Source organism: Lethenteron reissneri, chromosome 10 (genome assembly GCF_015708825.2).
Source record: "Lethenteron reissneri isolate LAM-NWPU_2019-01 chromosome 10, ASM1570882v1, whole genome shotgun sequence".
Taxonomy (NCBI): Eukaryota; Metazoa; Chordata; class Hyperoartia; order Petromyzontiformes; family Petromyzontidae; genus Lethenteron; species Lethenteron reissneri.
In genome coordinates, this window is record NC_083788.1 from 1,192,748 (window position 1) to 1,216,220 (window position 23,473).

At 51.7% G+C, this 23,473-nt stretch overlaps 2 long non-coding RNA genes across 3 annotated transcripts in view; one reads left to right on the forward strand and one right to left on the reverse strand.

Annotated features, from left to right (window-relative positions):
* On the reverse strand, nucleotides 1-18,101 carry LOC133340752 (uncharacterized). 2 transcript variants are annotated; one of them, XR_009754931.1, is made up of 3 exons: nucleotides 17,912-18,101; nucleotides 1,078-1,206; nucleotides 1-434 (listed from the first exon to the last, which is right to left on the reverse strand). It is a non-coding gene; the product is annotated as an uncharacterized LOC133340752 (long non-coding RNA). The 2 variants fall into 2 exon arrangements; XR_009754932.1 differs by lacking the exon at nucleotides 17,912-18,101 and adding an exon at nucleotides 16,424-16,585.
* Nucleotides 14,407-23,473, forward strand: part of LOC133340753 (uncharacterized) — a 22,798-nt gene continuing 13,731 nt past the window's right edge. Inside the window, exon 1 of the long non-coding RNA XR_009754933.1 lies at nucleotides 14,407-14,464. This is a non-coding gene — a long non-coding RNA (uncharacterized LOC133340753). The remainder of the gene's footprint in view (nucleotides 14,465-23,473) is intronic.

The window sequence follows — 23,473 nt, forward strand, 5'->3', positions numbered from 1 at the left end:
TTCATCCTGGCTCCGAGGGTTTATTGAACGCGAGGTTAACTACTCAGCTAGCGGTGCAACGCAGTGCACAGCGAGGCCGAGACAAGCAGCTTCGTGGATGATCAAAAACCCCAGGGGATTTTTTGCGTTGGCTCTTTCGCAGCAAGGCGGCGTCTGTCCGTGAGTTCTGTTGACCTCCATTCAGCTCTGCCAAGCTTCATGGGGGAGTCGAACTCGCATCGTTGAAGGTTAAGCTCATGGGGTCCAAAAAGGGGGCTTGCTGCGTGACTTCAAGTGATGTCGAGGGATGTTATTGAGGTCCTGGTGGATGGGAAGGCCCGCGACTGTTGTCCCTGATGATTCGCAGGGGACTTCCCGGAGGGTTGCTGCGTCGGGCGGATGGCTGGGGGAGAGATTTGGTGACAGCACGGGCAGCCAGGGTGGTTGGGGTTGATCTGAGGGTTACAGCGATACAACACCACGTTGCGGTGTTCAGTGGTGATGGGTAGCAATGTTGACACGTGGTGATGATGGCGATGGGTAGTGATGGTGACACGTGGTGATGATGGCATCACCATGATGTTCATGATGGTGGTGATGTTGATGATGGTTCAGTTGGACATCAACAGATCGAGTGGGGACTACTTCAGGTCCATGCTGGTGCACAGTGCACGGCTACAGAGTACGTGAGGGCCATCGTTGATGTCCGTAGTGCCGAGGGTGATAATGCTCTCCGGCTTGTGGCTTGCCAGTTTGCACGCGATAAGCTACTTCTCTTATACTTTGCACTCCTATCGTGTCTGTGGATTGTTGTTGTTGTAACGTTCTGACCCCGTGCCCCGACTGGACATGTGGGGAAAAAGAGCGTTACTCATTGGATTCCCCCAGCAATAAATATAGTTTGTGATTCTGAACTTGAAACAACGGGGGTTGCAGGTTCGATTGCATGGCCATCTCCCGGCAGGGCTGCAGTTGAAATCCTCCCGCCTCCTTTGTCCACTCTACAATGGACGTGGGTTCACCACCAGCACCACCGGTGAAGTCGATCTGTAGGTCGTGCGTGTGGCAGGGTAAAGTGTGAGTACTCGCATCGCTTACCAAACACGTCCGGCCAGCGTGGAAGAGTAGGCCAATCTGATGCGATTGTTGAGGCCGATTCCGACAGCGGTGCCAGCAGCGGGCATGGGGCAGGAAATTTCAGGGTTAGGCCTTTATCTTCTACCCTTTCTGGAAATAAATCAGGAGGTGTTAAGATGTTCACCAAATATAAACATTTTGCAAGGAATAGTCTGCATTAACCACACACGGCACTTGTGGTGAACATGCAAACAAACATGATCTGTTAATATATGGCATTGTCTTTGAAACGGATTGGCCTACACCAGACAGCCTTCTTTAGAGCCTAGTCTCACTACGAGTGTTGGACCAGATAACACCAAAAAGGTGACGAGTGCAAAGACAATGCCGAATACTGCGATGACTTGATGCAATTAGTAAGTTACGGTAACTAAGTGGTAAATGATCGCGCCGCACAGCAAAACAAGGACCTGAGTTCAATTCCAGGCCTTGTTGTTTGTAATGTTTGGTTTACTGGGCATCTGTCGAAAACAGCTTCATAGCTCATCGCATTCCTACAGCATTAATATTCTGATTTTGATGTATGTCCTTCCCTCTAACCCTGTTCTGCATGGGTTTTCTCTGGGTTCTCCAGTCTACTCCTATAGCTACTAGCAGCTGTCACTGGGGGTGCCCTTCGGCTCATCATCGGCAATCACTCGGGGTCGAGTACGATTGTCCTCCTGGTGGGTCCTGTTTGTGGATCTCCAGATGACTAACAGACCACACACAGCAGCAACAACATCGCCCCCTGCTACTGGCAGCAGCAGGATCATTCATAGGGGTAGTTGCCACTGGGGGTGCTCCTAGGCTAACAGACCACACACAGCAGCAGCAACATCGCCCCCCCCCCCTCCTGCGACTGCGAAAACCTGGCAGGACCCTCCTGAAAAAGCGTCTTGAGAAGACTCGGCGAGGCTTTCCTGGGTTAAACATAATAATAATAAGACTTAATAAAATAATAATTTACCTCCAAAACGTATGGGTAATTCATACATTATGGGAGCCCTGGGTGTGTGTAAGCGGCTACCTTTGTAAATTAGAGTCGTACGTCAGAGCAAGCGCGCAGAGTATTTTTTAATTCCCCCCTTAAACCCTCTCGCGTACGCAAGTCTCTATTCTTATAGAGCACTTCATCATCATCGTCGTCGTTACCACTAATGGGTCACTTCCTGCAGCAACAATAATAAAAATAGAGTCATCTCGGGGTGGAGACTTCGCGTAATCGCCGCCGCCGCTGTTGAGCGCTGATTGTCACGGGGCTTGAGCAGTGCTGCCGCTTGCTCCATTCACCACTCAGGTGAGGAGCCGCTTGTGCAGATGACCGCGATAGATGCAAGTACAGGAACCAAACATCCCAGTGCTGATCATTTCCCTGATATTGGCCAAACATGCCAGTGCTGACAATTTCCCTGCAAATCACTCAATCCGGATCACACAGCAGCAGCAGCAACATCGCCCCCCCCCCCCTCTACTGCGAAAACTTGGCAGGACCCTCCTGAAAAAATAGTCTTGAGATTCGTTAAAAGGTTTCCTGGGTTAAACAAGCGGAAAATAATAATAAGGCGGAATAACATAATCATTTACCTCCAAAATGTGGAGGCAATTTATATATCACGGGGGCCCTGGTGTGTGTAAGCGGCTACCTTTGAAAATCAGAGTCGTACGTCAGGGAGAGCTTGTGGTGTATTTTTAATCCCCCCCCCCACCCTCTTAAGCCCTCTCGCGTACGCAAGTCTCTATTTTTATAGAGCCATTCATCATCATCGTCGTCATCGTCACCACTAATGGGCCACTTCCTGCAACAACAACAATACTCATCGTCGTCGTCTTGCCGGCGGGGTGAGCGACTTGGCATAATCGCCGCTATTGTGCTGAGCACTGAATGTCACGGGGCTGGCCTGTGCTGGGCTGCCGCTTCGCTCCACTTCACGACTCGGCGAAGTCGCGAAGTGGAGATGACCGCTCGCTCAGGGCTCCTACAGCCCGGATCAGCTGCCCACAGGCGTCGTGGGGTGAAGCGGCACCGTCGCCCCCCCCCCCCCCCCCAATGCGGTGTGTGACGCCCTCAATGGGGAAACAATTGAGGAGTCATCTCACCGGGCGAAGAAGGTGGTGGAAACAGAAGTTGATGTCCGTAGGGAAGGGCGCGGAGACGAGATGCTTACGTGGAATTGAATGATGAGGGGGTGGGAGGGGGCACAGTACAGGGACCTGCACTGGATCTTTTTGTGTCAACACCATCGTCGTGATCAGCCGTGATCTCTCCACTGCTGGATGAAAAACTCATGATCACGCGACGTTTCGGTCCGGCTCGCCAGCCCTCCTGGGCGCGACGCGTTCCCGCGTGGGGGGCCGTGAGCCCGACACCCTGGGCTTGTCTCCTGCTGATAACCCAGCTGTTATGGAGTGACTCATGCTGCCAGCTATGGCTGCAAAGTTTGGTCGTACATGTTATGTATATCGTTTATTGTTCAATTTGAATCACAGTTTCTATGAGCACTGTTATCATTGTTTGGTGATTTCGAAAACGTATGGTTAAGACATGTTTGTTTGTTGAAGTACGGAGTTAGCCCGATAACTTTATCTAATTTGTCTTTTGGTTGTTATTGTTCGACTTGCATCCCACTGGGATTTTGCACACAGCGTTGATATACGGTGCTTTTTTCTGGAAGACTTTGCTGGTTTTTCCTGGATTTTTCTGTTGCGCGTCGTCACTTTAAGATGTTTCTTGTTCGTGTTTTTGTTTGTTGCGGTTGCACCCGAGTCAAGAGCGTCATGGCTCACATGGCTACACCTAATAAGTGAAAACTTAAACTGAATGTCTCTCAATTAATCCAATGTTGAGGTCTCGTGTTTTATTTTCACGTTAATATTTATTCATTTCTTTATCGAGACGATGCGCGGGCCCAAGACAACATCACGTTGTGACGAAGACAAAGATCCCCACGTATAGTCTTGACGAGTTGTGCGGACGTATCATTTTAAACTCAAAACATCACGTTCGTCAATAAGAACAAAGCGTGTGCGCGTGTGCGCGTGTGCGGCCTTTAAATGACGTTTCGGGAAATTACCCTTTATCATAGCGCCGCGTGTGGTTTTCATAACGCGAATTGGAGACTTAACGCGGTCATGAATGTATTTAAGGGAACGCATTTTTCGAAGCGTTAATTGGCTATAACGCGAATCGAGCGAACGGAACTACGTCGCCCGCGAGTCGGAATGAACGGTTGTAGCGACTGCTGCCTCGGTGTAGCATCGTCATCATCGCCACACAAGGCATATTGGGATGCTGCTGGATGTTGCTGCTGGATGCTGCTTCTGGATGTTACCCACGCGGCTCGGTCTTTGCTCGGCCTGCGTTACGCATCTCATGGACCGTGCTTTATGTCCTGTGTTATATATTTATTTATATCAACGCGATTTTCCATAACCCAACTACTACCATGCTATCGAAGAACGGACTAATTCTAGATTTGAAGCTTTCGTGACTGCAAGGATTCATATTCTTAGGTTTTTTCGGTAAAGTCACGTAGGTAAAACATTAAAATTAATAAAAATAAAAAATAAATATTTTTATTAATTTTAATGTTTTACCTACGTGACTTTACCGAAAAAACCTAAGAATAACAAGAACGGACTGTACATCGATTGTTGTGTCTGCATGGCGGAGTCGTTGGTTGGTGAAGATGGCTTGCTCTATTAACATCTCGCCGCGGTGGCGAGATGTTAACTACGTCGCCTGGTACGCAGGAGGTCGTGGGTTTGGTGATTTTTTGTTACCTTTCTTGTACTTTTGTACTTCAATAATGTTTTGGTAATGTTTGTTGTAGGAACGTTCTCACGTCATGCCCCGACTGGACATCGGTGAAGAAGAGCTTTACAGCTCATCGGATTCCTCTAGTAATAAATACATATTCTGATTCTAATTCTGATAGTGCCGTGGTGGCGAGATGTTAACGACCTCGCCTGGTGTATAGGAGGTCGTGGATTTTTGTCCGGGTCCTCGGGTTTGCTCACTCCACATGACGAATCAACAATCACGCGTTTAGAGTAATTCGGCTGCTGCTATAAATGTCCATGTGGCAACGACGATGATGATGATGACGATGGTGACGATGGTGATGATGATGACGATGATGATGACGATGACGATGATGATGACGATGATGATGACGATGATGACGATGATGACGATGATGATGAGCCACTTCGTTGGAGCTATCGTTTGTGACAGCCAGATCCGCTTTTGTAAGAAGAGCTGCATAGCTCAGAGGGCCTTGCCTGGTAAAATAAAATACAAATATATTGGCACCTTGTAGGTTGTCACGACCAATATTATCCATAATATAGGGTTTGTTTGGGTGAGATTGCGACAATGTATAAATGTATTCTTGGTTCTTTCGGTAAAGTCACGTAGAAGGGAAATAATAAAATAATAAAAATAAAACATAATACAATTCTCACGACGTTTCGATTGCAACACAAGCAATCGTCATCAGGTGTGAAAACCTGATGATGATTATTTCCCTTCTACGTGACTTTACCGAAAGAACCAAGAATATGAATTCCTGCAGTCACGAAAGCTTTAAATAGAAATGTATAAATGTGTCGTTAAACCCGCCACCTCCCGACACAGCTAATTAGTGAAGGTTTGTCACGTAAACAGAACGTGCCAATTTCGTGGCTAGTTCAGCACTCACCGGGCGTGTGTTGGCGAGTGAACCCACAGCGTTCACAATTTGAGTATCGTGACGTTTCGCCAGTAATTAAGTCGTGGCTCGTTCTGTGTTTACGTCACAAACCTTACCAATTGGCCGTGTCGGGTGGTGATGGCGGGTTTGACGACACATTTATATATTTACGCGATCTAACCCCCCCCCAACAAAAACCTACCTCTGTTATGGATAACAAATATATTGTTTTAGTTTTTTAGTTTAACCGCCGTCGTCGATGCGCCATCGTCGTTGGCGTCGTCTTCGTCGCGAACCTGCCCAGGATTTCTGCCGCTCCACCTCCGCGACTCTCCCGGCGAGGCACAACACAAAGGACATCTGTTGTTACCCCCCCCACCGCCGCCCCCCACCCTGTTCGCTTCATAATGGCCTGCACGTGTGCGGGAGGAAACCGGGTTAGCGCAAGGGTCCGCTGTCCAACTTTACAGCTTCATACAAATCTGTTTCTAATTCATGGACATTGATTGTCTTGCCAGCCAAGCCCCCCCCACTCCCTGAGCCCCCCCCCCCGACCCCCAGCCAGCCCCAGATGTGCGATCTATTTTCTGGGGCTTTGTAACTCGACCGCGAGTTGCGCGCGGCTCCGATGGCGGACCCCAATGTGCTTTGGAGCAATTACGTCTAAAAATATATATGTACACACAGATGGAGCGCCGGGTTATTGTGGTGAAGGTTTTTTTTTTCGCTTGTTTTTTTGCGTCCTCTTCACGTTGCGTTTTGAGAATCTCTCTCTCTCTCTCGGTGACATCTCGAAGCAGCAACGCAGCAGACTGACGGTCGTCCTCGTCAATCTGCGGGCAGGCTGTCGGGATGAAGGCAGAGCAGAAGAGGAGGGTGCTTGAGGTCTAAGAGCGTCTGTCTCCTGAAAGATTTCAGGCACCGCTCCGATTCGGCAATGCGATATCATCCCAACGCGAAGCTTCATCATCGTCAAACAGCCATGGTCAATCCACTGCTGGATGACGGTGCCGCCGCAACCTCTCGCAATTTCTCGCAATGCAACAACCCGCCCAGCCAGTCACCCGCGCACTAACCCATTCCCTCGCTCCATCTCCACTAACACGTACCACTAACACGTACCACTAACACGTACCACTAACACGTACCGCTAACACGTGCCACTAACACGTACCAACGAGCGCGTTGCTCCCCTGCCGGAACGCGGGTCGTTATTGGTCGCCACGGTGGCTCGGAGATGTTAACGACCTCGCTCGGTATACAGGAGGTCGTGGGTTCAATCCCGGGCCTGATGGCTGCTGCTGTAGATTTGGAGTTTGCGATGCTTCTCTCTCTCAGTGGTCACGTGCATTTTTCTCCGGGTCCTCCGGTTTCCCCTCCACGTGTAGCAACAAGCGTTTAAAGTATTCGGCTGCTATAAATGTCCACGTATCAAGCCACTTCCTTGAGCTATAATTTGCGAAAGCCAGGTCCGCTTCTGAAAAAAAATATCGACAGCTCAGTGGGGCCTCACCTGGTAAATCGACTCCCGATTACGATCCGCGGGCTCACGGCGACCTGCTGCTGTACCCGCGCCTGTAACCCTCACGTGCGATACGGCGTGGGCAGTTTCGAGGTCCTCCCACCTAAAGAGCCTGGAGCATGGCTACCAGCTCATGCTCGGGATCCATCCCTGAGTCTGAGCCAGTTCTGGAACAGACTCAAAAACGGTTTTGTTGTTGTTGTTGTTGTTTCAGAAAGGCTACTTCAATGTGTGATCGATCCGCACTGGTGATGTACTGGGCTCACAAGTGCGCGCAATGTTTTAAAGAGCTTAGGTTTGGAGTCGAACCAGCGACCTGTGGATCGCAAGTCCACTTCACTGCCCAACGCGGTCACGTGCCGAGTTGGCCTCGTTTAGAAGCTTGCCCGCTCCGCGAACATTGGAGCGCTCTGGCCCCTTCGCAAACCATCTCCCCGCGTAGCCGCATGGCGTCTTGACGGACCTGCGGCTCGTTCAGAGTTGAGTCCCTCACCTCTTTTTTAAACGAGGGCAACGACCGAGGCGTCGTTTTGTTCTCGCCCGCCAATATTTTTTTGTATTTCCCTGCGAAAGACATTGCGGGGAGGGGGGGGGGGGTCAGTTGCTCAAGCCCGCCTCTTTGATCGCGTCCGCAGCCTTTTCCCATCCGCCCCAGGGGTTTTGCCTGAGTTTTTTTCATTATGCGAAGAAAAGCAGAGTCGACTACTTCCATGATCGGCCACACTCGCCGAGCGGTCAGCGACTAGGTGGGACTCTCAACCCGGACGATGCTAGGAAAGCCAAACGGGAGGTCGCAACAAGTGACAATCCTCCTTCTCCTTCCTTCCTCCCTGTGAGAGACGCAAAAAAAAGTGACCGGGGCCATGGACCCCCTGAGCGGCATCCGCTGCACAAAAAAAGAGCATTTAAAGCAAATGTGGCTGCTGTATAGCAGAGCCAACGACTTCCTCATCAGCCGCACCGGCCTTCTGGGAGCGCACAATTTCAATGGCGAGAAGTCACGGTGGTTGGGAAATGTCAACTACCTCGCCTGGTATACAGGAGGTCGTGGGTTCGATTCAAACCCTGGCACCTATAAATTTGGAGATTTCAGAATCTCTCTCTCATTCCCCCTGTGGTCGCGTGGATTTTTCTCCAGGTCCTCCGGTTTTATCCCTCCACATTTAGAATCAACATCATGCATTGAGAGTATTTGTCCACGTAATGATACGCCACTTCCTTGAGCGATCATTTGTAATAGCCACGTCACTTCTGAAAAAGAGCTACGTAGCTCAGTGGGCCTTACCCACACCTCCAATTAGCAGGGTTTGCTGCATACGGTGCGAAAGAAGCTCAACATACATACATACACACCCACCCACTCGGCCACACACACTCACCCACCCACTCACCCACACACTCACCCACCCACTCACCCCGCACCTCCGATTAGCGCGATTAACTAAGTACGTTGTGAAATAATTTCAACTTACACATGTAGTGACACAGCGCCGACTGCTGTCCAGCAGCGGCAACTGTGGTGAACAGTTAGCGCACTCACGCCGTCGAGCATCTACACGGCTGTGGTTGCCGGCAGGGCGGAGGAACTGGGGCAAGGGTCACAAAAGACCTCATCGGGAGGCCCCCGGGAACCCTCTGATAGGTTCGAGAAGGGAGGCGTGGCCAGGGCGGAGCCAGGCCGCGCCGAGTAGAATAAAAGCAGCGGACAGCAAGAGCTCCGGGCTGCTGGTTCTGGGAGTGGACTCATCTCATCGTCGCTGTCGTTGTCACCGCCTTCGTCGCTGCTGCCTTCACCCAATCATTGCGTGGCCGGACAGTAGTTGGCTGCCTCGGTCGATGCCGTCGGTGCAACGCGGTCAGGGTTGTGTCTAGGCCGGGCTGTACGGCAACGTGGCTGAGAAGGGAGGCCGGAGTTGGTGTAACGGAAATAAAGAGAGAAGGTGCCTCCTGCAACTACCTCGTCTCTGGCTGAGTGTGTGCGCCACACCCACATACACACACCGAGGAGGACACTACACATACATGCGCACTCACTCACCCACTCACCCACCCACTAACCCACTCAAGCCCGCACCTCCGATTAACACAGTTGGCTATATACGGCACAAAAGAAGTTGAACATACATACATGCTCACCCACCCATTCAACAACAACAACAACCGCCATTCACCACTAAGTGGTGGTGATGTCACCAAGATGCCTGTGCCAGGCCAGGTACACTTTAAGGCCACATGAAGTGTCAAACGCCTGCTGGCAGGAGGTCACGGGACAGATCCAGATGCCATCGGTAGACTGAGATGACTGGCCAATGCACCAGCTATGCCCCCTACTGTGCCAACTTGCTGCATTTTAGCCACCTGGCGCTCCGCTCATTGTTGTGAGCATTGCTCCTCTGCCCTCCTATGTTGCTGGAGGGCGATTGCCTCCAAGTGCCCAGTAGCCGATCTTGATACCGCTGGTACCAGCCATCGCCAAATCCACTCAGCTCCATGTCCTCCTGTACCGCTTCACTCCATCTCCTCTTTAGCTCATGCTACGCCCGTTTGACCCCTTCTATCCGACCGAATAAAAGCTGTTTAGGCATGCGGTGGCTGGGCATGCGGGCTACATGACTCAGCCAATGCAGCTTTGCCTACCGGAGGAGCTCACCGATGGGACTTTGCCCTGATCTTTCAAGGATATGTGAGCTCCTCACACAATCCAGGCTGAATTAACCCAGGATGGATCATAGGCAGGCCAGCCTAAATGTTTATCACCGGCGAAGATGTCCAATTAGGGGGGCCCACGTTTTGCAAGTATAGAGAAGGGAGGGCATGATCGTGACCGAGAAAACCCGAAGCTTCATGTGGAGTGACAGACTGGGTAGCTTCCACACAACGTTATGCAGCCGATGAAAAGATAATGCCACTCGACTTATTCAGAGTGAGACCTCTGGTGTCAAACTTGAGCTGGTCATAAGTACACTGCCCAGGTATGGAAAACTCTCCAGTCCCTCCACAACTGCCTCATCACCAATGGGGAGTTGAAGGGGTGGAGTGTTTAATGGTACAAAAAACCCAGGCAGGTGCTTAGGTTTGGTGGGGCTGATCATAAGGCCCCACCTCTTAGTGACACGCTCTGGTGGCTGCTGAGTGAGCAGCAACCACCAGATCATCAGCATACATAACATGGTTGAGCAATAGGGAGCCATTCCTTGACCACGCCCGGGCATCGATCACCCTCCCATTGTATCTGTACCAGATGGAGTTTCCTCCATTACAGCCATATAAGGCTGCACGAACTACATGGTCGAAAAATATGTTAAATAATTGTGGGGGCCAGAGTGCATCGCTGTCACACCCCAAGGTGAACAGGGAATGGCTCTGACTCCTGGCCACGTAGTTTTACCTGGGCCTAATCACCATCATGAAGGTCGTTAATAATTGTGAGCAGAAAGTCAGGACCTCCAAAAGCACGAAGAACAACCTACAGCCCAGCCCTTTTCATGGTATCATAGGCCTTGATCAGGTCAATAAAGCAAAGATGCATGCCTGGCAAGGCGATGTTGAATAATCCTTTCCGGCACATTGAGGAGGGAGATGCCGCTGAAGTTGATTAAGTCTGCGCAGTCCCACTTTTTTTAAAAGGTAGACAACCAGGGAATCCTTCCAATCCTGTGGAACCAGTCCACCGCAGCCTCAGCAGGGTCATCCCCACTTTTCCCCATGATGTTTTCCAGGGTGAGGGGTTTCACCTTCCCCAAGACGTCACAGAAATGCTCAGCAAATCTGCAAACCTCTCCCTGGGGGTCGGGGATCGGATCAATTTTTTCCCCTAAGATTGGTAACAGGTGTGGCACTGCAAGTTACTTTTTTGATGGAGTTAAAGATTGATTTGTGATTGCGGGCTGCTGAGGCAGGCTCCATCTCCTCAGCAACCCGCGACCACCACCCATCTTTGCAGTGCTGCATGGCTCTCCGAACCTATGAGCGAAGGCTGCGGTAAGCCTCCTCATTCTCTGACCTGGGATGCTGTAGATAGTGGGAGTGGGCCTGTCGTGTTTCTCAGCCAGCCTGAACACCTCCTCCATCAGCCAGGGTCTCTGGGGAGGTTTGGACCGTGTACCCAAAGCCGCCATTGCAGCTGCATGAACCACAGCCCTAAACCTCGCCCATTTCCCCTCAGCATCTGGAGGAGGGGGGACGATGCCAACCCCAGCCGCAAGCGATAATGAAATTCTCACTTGCAACTTTCATCAGCTAGATGAAACTAGGCCACTGTGGTTTGAATGAGGTCCTAGATGTACACCCACCACTGGAGTGTAAAAATGGCAGGCGCATCTTACAGATGACAAGCCGATGGTCAGTGGGCAGATCAGCTCCACGGTAGGTCCTGGTGTCAAGGACATGGGCCCGCATCCGCTGTTACGTCACTATGTAGTCCATTGGATGTTCTTGCTTGAATCCGGCATGCATCCATGATGTTGTGTAGATGCGCCGATGCTGGAACAGCGTGTTGGTAATTACGAGCCCATGGGTTGCACAGAAGTCTCGCAGGCTCTTACCATTGTTATTGAGTTGATCTGGCCCAGGTGCCAGCATCATGACCAACTTGGGCATTAAAGTCACTCAGCTGGATGATTCTATTCTGAGGGGCCATTTTAGCTAGCACCTGTGACAGGAGGTCATAGAAGGCATCTAACTCATCGGCCTTGCCTGCATTCCTCCACTGATGTTCATCTTGAGTGGAAGCATAAGTAACCACGACCACTCCTCACCTCTGGCGGATGGGAAGGTGAGCTCAAAGTAGCCTTGGACTACCAGCTTTCCATACCTCACCGTCACACTCCCATGCCCCGCTTATTATTTTGTTCAGAAGAAGAGCCACTCCCTGTTGTTTGGCAGTCTCCTGCCCTATGTAGAGGACTGTCCACCCCTCATGGTGACTGGAGCCAGAGCCAGTCTAACGGACCTCCTGAATACCACAGAGATCCAGGCGGTACCGGTCTGGCTCCTGACAGAGGAGTGGCAGCCTCTCCTCCACAGTGAGTATTCGAAAATTCCACGTGGCCACTCATAGTGGCTTTTTGCTGCTTCTGGAGGAACCCCGAGGGTAAGGATTCAGACTCCTGGCTCTGCCAATTGGAGTTTGGCCAGGAAATGTCATAGATGTCTGTCCCCCTGGGTCCTCCGGCACAAGCTTCGTTAGATTTTAATGCGTATTTTTGTGGTACTTGAATTGAAGGTGAAGGGGTTACCAGCCCTTCGCACCCGACCACTGTGGTGGCTACAAGCGCCATGAGTGGAAAAGCCGAATGGAACTGGCCGTTCCTCCTATTGGATTGCTCGCATCCACCAGTGTTTCCATCCGGCACCCACTCACCCCCGAATATCCGATTAGGATGTTTGGCTATGTCCGGTGTGAAAGAAGTTCAATGTACATATGTACGTACACACTCACCCACCCACTCACTCACCCACTCACCCCCGAATCTCCGATTAGCATGGTTGTCTATGCACGGTGCAAAAGAAGTTCAACATACATACATACCCAAAGACAAAGATCCCCGTATGCCTTCACAGACTCTTGGGGAAAGTGCTGTTAGCGAGCACCTGAGGGGGTGGGTGACCAGCACCACGACCGGCTTGCCTTCGTCTCCCCAGTGGCGAAGTTTAAACACCACACCAGGTACTCGTTTGAGGCTGAGTCGATCTAAGGAAGGCCTAGGACTGGTTGGCCGTGAGCCAGAATCAACCATCATCGTCATCATCACGATTTGCTATTCGTGCCACTAAGCAGTCAGAGTGCAGGCGCCTGAGCGCATGGGGGGGGGGGGGGCATTGGAGATGATCGGATGCGCTGCTTCTGTTGCCGTCTGGAACGCTCTTTCTTCCGATGTTAGGAAGCCACTGGATGTAGACGCACAGCGGCAACTGCAATTTCACATTGAGGTGGTCAAGGCCAGAGATCGCCGCGTTAGGAGTGGAGGAGTGGTGGTGTAGCATCATCACCGTCGCTGTCATGTCCCCTTCGCGTTTGCTCAACATACCCGATCCACAAATACGAAGGCGACATCGCAGCGACGGCGATGACGCAACTACTCCGCTGCTGCTCTTGACGCGGTTGTCTGCTGGCGTGACCCCCTGGATGTGAAACTGTGGCCATTGGTCCCAAATCTCCATCGGCAGCCCTACAGAAGAAGGAGACTGCAGATATCCATTCTAAATCTAGATTGAAAACTCATTTACTTGCAACTGCCTTTTGTGTTTGTATGTTCAACTTCTTTCGTACCGTACTCAGCCAAACTGTGATCATCGCAGGTGCGGGGTGAGTGGGCGAGTGTGTGGGTGAGTGTGTGGGTGAGTGTGTGGGTGAGTGTGTGGGCGAGTGTGTGGGCGAGTGTGTGGGTGAGTGTGTGGGCGAGTGTGTGGGTGAGTGTGTGGGCGAGTGTGTGGGTGAGTGTGTGGGCGAGTGTGTGGGTGAGTGTGTGGGCGAGTGTGTGGGTGAGTGTGTGGGCGAGTGTGTGGGTGAGTGTGTTTGTACATGTGTCGAACTTCTTTCACACCTTACTGAACCCAACCGTGCTAATCATGTGTAGTTTGTTGTCCTTCCCCCGCAATGGTTGGCTGCGTACGGTGCGACAAAAGTTCACACACACACGCACACACACAGAGACACACACACACAGAGACACACACACACAGAGACACACACACACAGAGACACACACACACAGAGACACACACACAGAGACACACACACAGAGACACACACACACAGAGACACACACACACAGAGACACACACACAGAGACACACACACACATACAGACATAGACGTGTGCACTGGGCACGGATAGGGCCCGCCTGGAGCACCGGCGTTTGGCGACCAGAGAGCCCGCCGCGGGCAATTTCACTGAACCCACGAAAACCGAACAAACCTGGAAACCTAAAACGTCTCCATGCTCGCTCCGTGCGTGCAGCTCGCACGTGGCGGGGGGGGGGCGGGGGGGGCTAATCACCGAGCGCCGGGGAGAGGAAGCGACGTCGGGCGCAGCAAGGTGGAAGCGATTTACGCTGCCGCGGCGCGCGGCGCACCCTCAGTTGCCAAGGTGGCACCCGGCGGTGTTTTTGTTCGATACGGGGCCTGGGGACTGCAGCCGCCCGCTGGCTCGTGAGTAATAGTTTCCTTCGGGGGGGGGGGGGCTCATTAGGTCATGGGAGGGATCGTTTGGGAGAGCGCGCGCGCTGGCGCGTTCCCGCCGGCGTGCGTGCGCACAATGGGCCCCCTGTTTGTGAGCTGCGCCGCTGCTGCTGCTGCCGCTGCTGCTGCCGCTGCCGCCGCTGCCGCTGTGATCTATCGCCCACACGCTCCGCCGGCCTCGTTCTAACGGGCGCCTCGTGGCGTCGCTTCGCTCTCTCGGCTCCACGCGGCTCCCCGTGCTGCTTGGGCAAAAAAAAGAAAGAGAAGTCTCGCGCAGAAATGAAAACCAGACCCGCGGCCGCGGCGTGCTGGTTACAGGCGGGCGGACGAAAAATTGGCGTCGTGGTCGTGGGCGGGGGTGGGGGTGGAAATGTGATGCGTAATCTTTTCCACGTTGTCTCATCAGATCGCACGCCGCGCGCGAGTATCCCTCCTGTGCCCACTGGCTTCCCCTTTCATGCCAAGAGAGAGAGAGACATCGTCTCTCTGTCTCTCTCTGGTTTCACTTCCCATTCTTCCCATTCTCCTCCTCCAGCAGCTCCTCCAGCACCGCCGCGTGACTTCACTCGCGCTCGGTGTATTCCCCATCCAAAGCAGTCAGAGCAATGGGTGATTATTATAAAAAAAAGATTGTTACAACTTTTTTTTTACAAACAATAGAATTGCTGCATGGGCAACTTTTATCTTTGTAACCGAGGGTAAACACAACAGACGCACGCGGTAGCCAGGGACAATGAACACAAAGCGATGAGAGAGGAGGGAGACGGTTCACGCAGTGCACAGTGGACCTGGCTTGATGACGCGATGCGAACAGAGACCGCCGCTTATTTAAACCACGTGGGGAGGCGCTGACTGCAGCACGGCCCTGCACCAGAGAGAGAGAGAGACCGAAGCACGGGGCAGGGGGAGAACCGGCCAGAGTCAAACCAAATGGGGGGTGTAGGGGACACACAAGTTTCAAGTTTCATGTATTAGGTATAGCCCTGTGAGCCATGCGGCTCTTGAGTCGGGTGCAACCGCAGCAAACAAAATATGAACACAGAACATCCCAAAGCGACGACGCGCAACAGAAACATCCTGAAATAAACCAGCAAATATTTAAAAAACATATTTAAACGCTGTGTGCAAAAATCACAAAGTGGTGCAAGCCAACAACAACAACCATAAGACAATTTAGATTAACCAGATGTTTTCGAATCACCAAAATAAAGCTATAAAAACAACAACAGTAATCATAGGAACTGTGATTTAAACTTTTACATTAAACGATATACATAACATCTGGGACGACGGAACGGACTTCTTCATTATGGGACCTCATGGAACGGACTTCTCACGACAAGATTCGCAGCCTTCTTTAACTCGGGGATGGTGAAGTTGCAATCCAGAGTTTGCAATTTTCTCCCCAACACCTCCTATTGGCACGGTTGGCTACGTACGGTACGAAAGACTCAATAAAACATATTTTTATTTGACCAGGTAAGGCTCACTGACCTATATAGCTGTATTTTGTAAGTGACCTGGCTCTCACAAATGATATCACAATGAAGTGGCGTATCGTGTGGAAATGTATAGCAGTAAAATACTCTAAACAGACACATCCAGACACCCAGCCACCCACCCGCTCAGCCACCCACCCACTCAGACACCCAGCCACCCACTTACTCAGCCACCCACCCAGCCACCCACCCACCCAGCCACCCGCTCAGACACCCAGCCATCCACTCAGCCATCCACCCAGCCACCCACTCAGCAACCCACCCAGCCACCCACCCAGCCACCCACCCAGGCACCCACCCACTCAGCCACCCACCCACCCACTCAGCCACCCACCCACTCAGCCACCCAGCCACCCAGACACCCACTCAGCCACCCACCCACTCAGCCACCCAGCCACCCAGCCACCCACCCACGTACTCGCCCACCCACCCGGCGCTTCGTTTCGACGCAAGCCAGAGGTGCACTTGAGGAAAGTCCGGTGCCAAACCGCCGCCCCCCCGTGGCGCTCGCTCAGCTGGGTCCGGCCAGCGGCGCGCGGTGCCGGCGGGGAGTGGGGGGACACGGCGCTGGATTGACCACCACCACAATCGGCACCGTTCGCTTCCCAATCTAAACCACGTGGGACCCCCCAACCACCCTCTGCACGATGGGCACGGCCGCGCCGCTTCTCGCCGTCCGTGCCGGGGGCTGGAGGAGCAGCCAGGCTCCGTCCGGCCGCCTGTACGTACGGTGTGTGCGCGCACGAACGATGGACTCCGTAGCGGTGGTGCAGCGGTTAGCGCTGCGCTACGAACCCGCCAACCCGAGTTCGATTCCCGCTCACGGACAACGCCAGTGATGATTATCTGAACCGGTCCTGGGCCTCCCTTAGGTCGACTCAGCTTGAAATGAGCACCTGGTGCGATGTTTAATCATCGCCACTGGGGAGACAAAGGCGGGTGGGCGTGGTGTGCTGACCACACACCCCCTCGTGTGCCGTGCCGGCCTTCATATGTGCTGCTCGCTAACAGCACTTGCCCCAACAGCCTGCTGAGGCTACACGGGAAGAAGTGGATCTTTGTCTTTGTACGTACGCTCTCGCCCCAAGGGCGCAGGCGCTCGCGGTCCGGCTGCCGCTACTGCCGCTGCTGCTGCTGCTGCCGCTGCTGCTGCTGCTGCTGCCGCTGCTGCCGCTGCTGCTGCTGCTGCCGCTACTGCCGCTGCTGCTGCTGCTGCCGCGTGGCTTTCCACAGCGCATTGGGGTCGAGCCCCCCGACGTTTCGTGCCCCCCCCCCCCCCATCCATGGGGGAGGAGCTTCTTGAGCTTCGGTTCCTTTAATCGAATCGAGGAAATCTCAAACTTTTTTTCCCCACGAGCTCATGAAGCTTCTTGCCCCACGCCCCCACGGGAGACACATCGAGAGGAGCCGTGCGGCCCCTACGCAGTGGCGCTCCGCTGGGACTCGGCCAATGGGGGCCAGCGGCGTGGTGGGCCCGCTCGTGTTCCCACTCGCACGCCTCTCCGTGTGCGGTTTGGGCATTCTCCCCAAAGCTCAACAAAGAAGACAAAGATCCCCCCCCCCCCCCGTCAAGGCCTTAAGAGCTCGTCGGGGCAAGTGCTGTTAGCGAGCAGCACCTACGAAGGCCGGTTACGGCGCACGAGGGCAGCACCACGCCCGGCCGCCTTTGTCTCCCCGCGGCGATGTTTACACACCGCACCAGCTTTCCATTTGAGGCTGAGTCGACCCAGGGGTGGCCCAGGACCGGTTGAAATGACCCGTCACTGGTGTTGGTGACCGCGAGTGGGAATCAAACTCGAGTCGCTGGGTTCGTTAGTAGCGGAGCGCGCTAACCGCTACACTACCGCTCCCCACACACACGCACATGGACACACAACGTAACCGGCATTGGCCAAACATGCTTGTGCTGAAACGTTACCTGCAAATGACTCAATTGGGGAATCGCACAGCGGCAACGGCAGCAGCAACGTTGCCCGGGATTGCGGAAAAACTTGGCAGGAGCCATGCCTCCCTGCGACTGCGCGAGGGGCTTTGCGGCGTAAACACGCCGAGTCGGGAGAGGCTGCCAGCGGCACTCCGCCGCGAGGGGGGCCTCTTGCAGGAAGGGTTGTCGCGCGCTCTCCCTGCGCCTGGCCGAGATTTCAACCCTGCGCTTCAACAAAACGGCTTTTGTTCTCCGAAAAATATTGAAAAAATAAGCAGTTGGGGTGGTCGGGGGCTCAGCGCTGAGCTGGCACCGCTGAGGATCCCTGGGTTCGAGGCCCAGGTTTCAGCTGCACGGCTGCTGCGGTTAAATCCGGCGTCTCAAGTGCAGTGTTAAAGAGCCACAGACTCACGTTGATGCGAGTTGTGATTAAACTGGATTGGTGAGTCTCAGCCCGGTCACCAGTGACTCAGAGACCCATAGACTCGCATAGAAACCCACAGACTCACATAGAGACCCATATACTCTTATAGAGAGCCACATACTCACGTAGAGATCCATATATTGCGTTGTGATGAGGACCCAGAGAAAAATATACGCCACCACGGGGAGAGAGAGGAACCCAAACTCCAAATCTACAGCAGGCATCGGGGTCGAGGTCGAACCCACGACCTCCTGTATACCAGGCGAGGTAGTTAACATCTCACCACCATGGCACCCCATCCACTCTAACCCACGACCTCCTGTATACCAGGCTCGGTAGTTAACATCTCACCACCATGGCACCCCATCCACTCTAACCCACGACCTCCTGTATACCAGGCTCGGTAGTTAACATCTCACCACCATGGCACCCCATACACTCTAACCCACGACCTCCTGTATACCAGGCGGGGTAGTTAACATCTCACCACCATGGCACCCCATCCACTCTAACCCACGACCTCCTGTATACCAGGCGGGGTAGTTAACATCTCACCACCATGGCACCCCATACACTCTAACCCACGACCTCCTGTATACCAGGCTCGGTAGTTAACAGCTCACCACCATGGCACCCCATACACTCTAACCCACGACCTCCTGTATACCAGGCGAGGTAGTTAACATCTCGCCACCATGGCACCGCATCCACTCTAACCCACGACCTCCTGTATACCAGGCGAGGTAGTTAACATCTCACCACCATGGCACCCCATCCACTCTAACCCACGACCTCCTGTATACCAGGCGGGGTAGTTAACATCTCACCACCATGGCACCCCATACACTCTAATCCACGACCTCCTGTATACCAGGCTCGGTAGTTAACAGCTCACCACCATGGCACCCCATACACTCTAACCCACGACCTCCTGTATACCAGGCGAGGTAGTTAACATCTCGCCACCATGGCACCGCATCCACTCTAACCCACGACCTCCTGTATACCAGGCGAGGTAGTTAACAGCTCACCACCATGGCACCCCATACACTCTAACCCACGACCTCCTGTATACCAGGCGAGGTAGTTAACATCTCCTAGCCACCGTGGCGCCCCTGCAGGGTAGACAGAGTAGTTGTGGGGAGGGGGTGACTCCACTGCGATATAAAAAAAAACCCATCAATAACGCTCGCGTGGCCATAGAAAAACATATATATAATAGGCGACGTTTCGGGCAGGGGGCCTTCTTCATACTGTATATACAGTGAGGGTAAAACGTATTTGATCCCCTGCTGATTTTGTACGTTTGCCCACTGACAAAGAAATGACCAGTCTATAATTTTAATGGTAGGTTTATTTGAACAGTGAGAGACAGAATAACAACAACAAAATCCAGAAAAACGCATGTCAAAACTGTTATAAATTGATTTGCATTTAATGAGGAAAATAAGTATTTGACCCCTCTGCAAAACATGACTTTGAAATTGGTGGCAAAACCCTTGTTGGCAATCACAGAGGTCAGACGTTTCTTGTAGTTGGCCACCAGGTTTGCACACATCTCAGGGGGGATTTTGTCCGACTTCTCTTTGCGGATCTTCTCCAAGTCATTAAGGTTTCGAGGGTGACGTTTGGCAACTCGAACCTTCAGCTCCCTCCACAGATTTTCTATGGGATTAAGGTCTGGAGACTGGCTAGGCCACTCCAGGACCTTAATGTGCTTCTTCTCGAGCCACTCTTTTGTTGCCTTGGCCATGTGTTTTGGGTCAGTGTCATGCTGGAATACCCATCCACGACCCATTTTCAATGCCCTGGTTGAGGGAAGGAGGTTCTCACCCAAGATTTGACGGTACATGGCCCCATCCATCGTCCCTTTGATGCGGTGAAGCTGTCCTGTCCCCTTAGCAGAAAAACACCCCCAAAGCATAATGTTTCCACCTCCATGTTTGACGGTGGGGATGGTGTTCTTGGGGTCATAGGCAGCATTCCTCCTCCTCCAAACACGGCGAGTTGAGTTGATGCCAAAGAGCTCCATTTTAGTCTCATCTGACCACAACACTTTCACCCAGTTGTCCTCTGGATCATTCAGATGTTCATTGGCAAACTTCATACGGGCATGTATATGTGCTTTCTTGAGCAGGAGGACCTTGTGGGCGCTGCAGGATTTCAGTCCTTCACGGCGTAGTGTGTTACCAACTGTTTTCTTGGTGACTACGGTCCCAGCTGCCTTGAGATCATTGACAAGATCCTGCCGTGTAGTTCTGGGCTGATTCCTCACCGTTCTCATGATCATTGCAACTCCACGAGGTGAGATCTTGCATGGAGCCCCAGGCCGAGGGAGATTGACAGTTCCTTTGTGTTTCTTCCATTTGCGAATAATCGCACCAACTGTTGTCACCTTCTCACCAAGCTGCTTGGTGATGGTTTTGTAGCCCATTCCAGCCTTGTGTAGGTCTACAATCTTGTCCCTGACATCCTTGGAGAGCTCTTTGGTCTTGGCCATGGTGGAGAGTTTGGAATCTGATTGATTTCTTCTGTGAACAGGTGTCTTTTATACAGGTAACGAGCTGAGATTAGGAGCACACTCTTAAAGGGAGTGCTCCTAATCTCAGCTTGTTACCTGTATAAAAGACACCTGGGAGCCAGAAATCTTTCTGATTGAGAGGGGGTCAAAATACGTATTTCCCTCATTAAAATGCAAATCAATTTATAACATTTTTGACATGCGTTTTTTATGGATTTTCTTGTTATTATTCTGTCTCTCATTGTTCAAATAAACCTACCATTAAAATATAGACTGATAATTTCTTTGTCAGTGGGCAAACGTACAACATCAGCAGGGGATCAAATACTTTTTTCCCCTCACTGTATTTTGGTAGCACGACGGCTTCTGGGTAGAGTGACTCTGGTCTTGAACTTTCTCCAGTTGTAGAATATCTGTGTGACTGTCGATTGGTGGAGCCCCAAATCCTTAGGCATGGGTTTGTAATCCTTTCTGGACTGATGAGCATCAATAACTCTTATTCTGAGATCCTCAGACATTTATTGTGATCGTGGCATGACTTTGTTTCCACACGCACCTGTATGGTGAAGACCAAACCCACAAACTTTCTAATCTTTATATAGGGTGGGCATCCCAAACGCTCCGCTGAAGATGTATCTAATTATTTAAACACCAAATTCTAATTACTGTATTCCCTTAATTGAGCTAATGAAACCAGGGGTTAATTTCCTGTTTTAAATACTCTGAACCTTAATTACTCGTTGTTTAATTCATACGTAATTTCGTGTCAAAAGACATGGAATTGGTGAATATAAAATCTTTTGGATATTTAAGAAAAGACCAGTTTTGATTCAAGAAGGCTATCATGGTAAAATTATGGAATTCCCATAATTATCTTTGGGGTTCACAAACTTTTTCTCGGCACTGTGCACACCTCCAATGAGAACGGTTGGCTATGTACGGTGCCAAAGAAGTTCACAACATCGATTCTGCTGTTCCGTGGCAGCCGTTATCTGCGTGCGCCTCCCCCTGTCCCCCATAACTCGCGGGCCCAATGCCCCCGGGAGCTTATATAACGAGCAGTGACGACCACCAGCGAGTGGACAAGGTCGGCGTACCCTAAAATCTCCCCCAGCTAGCGCACGCCGTGTTCCCGTTCGCCCCCCCTCCCCTACTTTCTCAGAGGGGCCAGGGGGGGGGGTGCTGTTATCTCAGGCTGAGATAAGCTGGGGGTCGCCCCCCCTTCGTCACCTTGGCGACCACGGCAGCCCCCAACACCCCCCCGCCTCCACCACCACGGATCGTCGCAGCAGTGGCGGTAGCGGCGGAAGGACGTTGAGTTGCGCAGAGAGCCGTAGAGTTGCACAGATATCCATAGATGTTACATAGAGAGCCATAGAGTGGTTACATAGAGGGCCATAGAGTTGCGTAGAGATCCATAGATGTTACATAGAGAGCCATAGAGTGGTTACATAGAGGGCCATAGAGTTACGTAGAGATCCATTGATGTTACATAGAGGGCCATAGAGTGGTTACATAGAGGGCCATAGAGTTGCATAGAGAGCCATAGAGTGGTTACATAGAGAGCCATAGAGTGGTTACATAGAGGGCCATAGAGTTGCATAGAGAGCCATAGAGTGGTTACATAGAGGGCCATAGAGTGCTTACATAGAGGGCCATAGAGTTGCATAGAGAGCCATAGAGTGGTTACATAGAGGGCCATAGAGTGTTTACATAGAGGGCCATAGAGTGGCACAGAGAGCCATAGAGTTACGTAGAGATCCATAGATGTTGCATAGAGAGCCATAAAGTTACATAGAGTTACATAGAAATACATAGCATTAAACAGAAAGCCATAGAGTTACATAGAGAGCCATAGAGATCCATAGAGTTACATTTCAGTGCCATTTATTAGGTATAACCCTGTGAGCAATGCGGCTCTTGACTCGGGTGCAACCGCAACAAACAAAAACATGAACAAGAAACATCTTAAAGTGACGACGCGCAACAGAAAAAATCCAGGAAAAAACAGCAAAGTCTTCCAGAAAAAACACCGTATTTCAACGCTGTGTGCAAAAATCCCAGTGGGATGCAAGTCAAACAGTAACAAGCATAAGACAATTTAGATTAAAGTTATCAGGCTAACTCTGTACTACAACAAACAAACATGGCTAAACCAAAACGTTTTCAAAATGACCAAAATAAAGCTATAAAAACAATGTAACAGTTCTCATAGGAACTATGATTCATATTTAACAATAAACGAGATACATAACATGTATCACTCCATAACAGCAGGAGTATCAGTAGCAGTATCAACATTTTTCAATACACCTTTAAAGATCAGCACACTATAATCAAAACTCAAGATCATACTTTGCAGCGGTCATCTGGAACGATACATTTGATTTCAGGCCAGTGAATAGCAGTGGCAGCTCGGGGTGTACAACTCCTCTAGAGCAGTTTTGAGTGAAGATCGCACAGGTAGTGATCCAAGTTGTAGTTTATTGGCGATAGCATTCCAGACCCTGGGGGCATCAATAGAAAAGGCCCTTCCTCCAGTATTTGTGTGGCAATAAGGAATGTGAAGCTGGTTAATGAGCGAAGACTTTAGGTCACATTTGTTCTTCGA